This window comes from Trichosurus vulpecula, chromosome 2, assembly GCF_011100635.1.
Source record: "Trichosurus vulpecula isolate mTriVul1 chromosome 2, mTriVul1.pri, whole genome shotgun sequence".
In the NCBI taxonomy this organism is placed as follows: Eukaryota; Metazoa; Chordata; class Mammalia; order Diprotodontia; family Phalangeridae; genus Trichosurus; species Trichosurus vulpecula.
The window spans coordinates 153,027,424-153,031,945 of record NC_050574.1 but is presented as its reverse complement, the minus strand read 5'-3'; the positions used below and the strand labels follow the sequence as shown (position 1 = coordinate 153,031,945).

Here is a 4,522-nt window from a genome sequence, read left to right as displayed (position 1 = left end):
CATTTTCTCCAGTGTTTTGCTATTGAATTACATCCTAGCTCCATACCGTACATTTCAAACCCGCAGGCAGATATGACTAAATCAGAATGTCCTTGAAATGAATAATCTCTTGAACCAGTGGCAATGTACAATCTGCCAACCCACTGAGCACACCTCCTTACCAAAACTGCTTGCTATGATTATAGAGAATTTTGTTAGTTTTCTTTTAATTTTACAAATCATAGACATTGCTAGAGATGTTATTTCCCCACTGCTTTGTATAGTGCACTCCATTACAAAGAAAAATGGACACAAGTAGTATCCAAAGGAGAAATGAAATTTTAATCTATTTTATCTATAACTTCAGAGAAGCATGGAGACTTCTCTGGTTGTCAGGGAAATGATTAATGGAATACTAAAAGTCCAGCACGCAGCTGAAAGTCAGGCTACTGGTTCTATTAACTAAAATGATGCAGATGTGAGTCCAAGACAGATGTTCCACAATCAATGGAGCCTTCATGAATTTATTAAAGAGTCACTCCAACATAATACACTTTAGAAAGCATTTTGTTCAAGATAGGAAAGGGTTTCATATAGAGCATCTATGAGAGTGGGCTGTTCTTGGAAACTGTCCTTGGCACAGAATCTAGCGGCTAGAAATCTTTGGGGCTCCAAATTCTGTGCAACATGGTCAATTTGTTTACATCCACCCACTAGTACTTGTAATACTGTTCATGTTCCCTTATATTCACTTGTTATTCTATTGAAATATTAGTTATTTTGTTTCCATTTTTAAAATTTTGTTTTCTTTTTAGATCATTCTCTCCCTTCCACTTTCCTTACCCAAGCCTCTACCTCCAGTTGAGAAAACAAGAAAAATAAAACTCTTTTACAATCACATACAGTCAAGCCTACATTCATTGGCCATGTCCAATCAAAAAAGAAAAGTCTCAATCTGTACTCTGAATTCATCACCTCTAACAGGAGGAGGTAGTTATCACATTTTGTCACGAGACCTCAGAAACTGTGGTTAGTCATTGTGCAGATCACAGTACAAAGAAGTCTTTATGGTTTTGTATTTAGTGTATAAGTTGTTCTGGTTCTGCTCATCTAACTCTGCATCACTCCATACAAATCTTCTCATGTTTCTCTGACCATTCCCATAAAAATGCACACACACACACACACACACACACACACATACACACACACACTACACTATTCTATCACATACATAAAACAAGTTGTTCAGCCATCCCAATTGATGGGCGCCCTCAGTTTTCAATACCAGTGGTTTTTTTTTAACTACCATAAATATTTTTGCACATGTGGGTCATTTTCCTCTTTTTTGATTTCTTTAGGGGTATAGATCTAATAGTACTATTACTAGCTCAATGGGTATGCGTAGTTTGATAGCTTTAGGGGCATAATTCCAACTTGCTTTGTAGACTGTGTGGACAAGTTCATGACTCCACCAATAGTGCATTAATGTACTTGTTTTTCCACGGCCCCTCCTTAGTCTGTCATTTCCCTTTTTTGTCAACTTTGCCAATCTGATGGGTTTGAGATGGAACCTTAGAATTGTGTTATTTTTAAATATTAGTGATATAGAACATTTTTGTATGGTTATTGATAGCTTGGATTTCTTCATCTGAAAACTACTTACTGATATCCTTTAACTTTTTTCTCAATTAGGATCACTCCAAAGTGCCATCTACTGCACCTTGATGGCCTAATTTAAGTCATCTAGATACATGTTAGACGTACTTGCTTCCCCCTTAGCCAAAAATTAGTTAACTTACTCCCTTGGATTGTTGATCCCCTGAGATGCCTGTCAGATGTTAAATCCAGCTGCTCTATCATACTTAATTTCTATTCTTTTTGCAATTACTGCTGTTTTTAAAAAATGTAGTATAACACTAAGATAGCTTTTTTTTGAAGATCTATAAAATGTTAAATAGAAGTGAAATACTTAGGCTGAGTAGAATTTGGAAAACATAATAAAGTATGCCTAAGTAGGAAGAGAATGAAAATAAGTCATTGTGTCTCACTTCTCCCAAAACAACTTGGAATATACCCTTATCTAATAACTTTATCCCCAGACTACCCAACAAACTCCACTGAGAAAAGAATTTCCATATACCAATTTCCTTTTCACAGACATACTTAAAAAGGAGCCTACTTTCTTAATCTGAAGAGTGTGAGCATTATGAATAGTAATCTATAATGACCAAATACTGTTTTTAAGCATTACATTTTAAACTTAAGTTGAACATAATACCATACATTTCCATGATTTTTGAAAACCTTCACTTTCCAGTAGCTGTCCAACATATTGTCACTGCAAATAATTATTCCTCAATAATTGTTTTATGTACTTGGCTTGTATTAGACATCTTTGGCTAAGCAACTCTGGGATATGGCCATTTGTTAAGCATATTAAAACTTCTGTTCTTTCCATTTCTATTCCAAATGGCTGAAAGAGCTCTAGAAGAATCACATCCAAACTATACACATCTGACTTGGTGAAGTATTCAGATCCTTGCAGCTACCCTGGTGAAGCATACTGACTATTACCCACTCCTGATGTGTCAGTCGTTTTCCATTTCTATTGATGTATTCCGTGTCTTTCTGAATGATGTCTGTATAAGCTAGAATGAAATCTTCCATTCTTACATGATGGTGAAGGCCTTGAAGAAAGATATTTGTGGGCTTTAGAACTCTGTGTTACATATGTAATAAATAGCACCCAAAAACTCTTGAAATTTTTTTTTGTTGCAAGACTACTCATAATATGAGGATAGGAAGGTTCATCTACATATGATCCCTTATTTTTATTTTTATCAGTAATCCAGTCCCAAAGAGTGATTTCACATAGCTGCATCTGAATATGGAGCATGCAATGATACCCAAGACTAAGTTTTCTTCAGAAGATTCTTCAGTGGATGCAAAAATTCTCCTCTAGGTAAGAATGATTCTATTTTTTAAAGAAATTTTATTTATTTATTTTAGTTATAAACATTCACTTCTATAAGATTTTGAGTTCTAAATTTTCTCCCCCTCCCTCCACTTCCCTCTCCCTAAGACAGTATGTGATTTGATATAGGCTATACATGTACAATCATATAAAACATAGTTCCACATTAGTCATGTTGTAAAGAAGAATTAGAACCAAAAGGAAAAACCATGAGAAAGAAGAAGAAGAAGAAGAAGAAGAAAGAGAGAGAGAGAGAGAGAGGAGGACGAGGAGAGAGGAGGAGGAGGAAGAGGAGGAGGAGGAGAGAGGAGAGGAGAGAGAAATAGTCTATTTCAGTTTGCATTCAGACTCCACAGTTCTTTCTCTGGATGTGGATAGTATTTTATGCCATGAGTCTTTTGTAATTGTTTTAGATCCCTATATTGCTGAGAAGAGCCAAATGTATTAAAGCTGGTCATTGCATAAGGCTGCTGTTATTGCATATAATGTTCTTCTGCATTGCAACTTCACTCAGCATCAATTCATGCAAGTATTTCCAGGTTTTGCTGAAGTCTATCTGCTCATCATTTCTTATGGAACAAAAGTATTCCATTACATTCATATACTACAACTTGTTCAGCCATTCCTCAATTGATGGATATCCCCTCAATTTCCAATTCTCTGCCAACACAAACAGAGCTTCTATAAATATTTTTGTACATGTGGGTTCTTTTCCCATTTTGTGATCTCTTTGGGAAACAGATCTAGAAGTGGTATTGCTGGGTCAAAGGATATGCACAGTGTGATAGCCCTTTGGGCATAGTTCCAAATTGTTCTCCAGAATGGTTGGATCAGTTCACAACTCCATCAACAATGCATTAGTGTTCCGATTTTCCCACATCTTCTCTAACTTATATGTTATCCAATCTGATAGGGGTGATGTGGCACCACAAAGTTGTTTTGATTTGCATTTCTCCAATCAATAGTGATTTAGAGCATTTTTCATGACTACAGATAGCTTTAATTTTTCACCTGAAAACTGCCTGTTCATATTCTTTGAGCATTTATTGGTTGGGGAATGACTTGTATTCTTATAAATTTGACTGTTCTCTAATATTTTAGAAATGAGATATTTATCAGAGACAGTGGCTATAAAAATTGTTTCCTAGCTTTTTGCTTCCCTTATAATCTTGGTTGCATTGGCTTTGTTCAAAAACTTTTTAATTTAATGCAATCAGATTTATCCATTTTTCATTCCATAATTCTCTGTCTCTTGTTTGGTAATAAATTCTTCCATTCTCCATAGATATGAGAGGTAAACTATTCCTTGCTCTCTTAATTCACTTATGGTCTCACCTTTTATGTCTAAATCATGTACTCATTTTGACCTTATCTTGCCATACAGTGTAAGATGTTGGTCTGTGCCTAGTTTCTGACATACCAGTTTCCAGTTTTCCCAACAGCTTTTGTTAAATAATGATGGTTGCTTGCCTGGGTCTGCACCAGAACACAAGGAGACCTGTCTGCTGGAGGCTTACCCACCGGTGGCTGCACTGAATCCCATGGAGGTCCACTCCTGCAGAACAT

The 4,522-nt window shown here is 35.9% G+C and overlaps 1 pseudogene; it reads right to left on the bottom strand.

The window, feature by feature from the left end:
* Positions 1-1,734: 1,734 nt before the first annotated feature.
* LOC118836793 lies at positions 1,735-4,522 on the bottom strand (annotated as a pseudogene).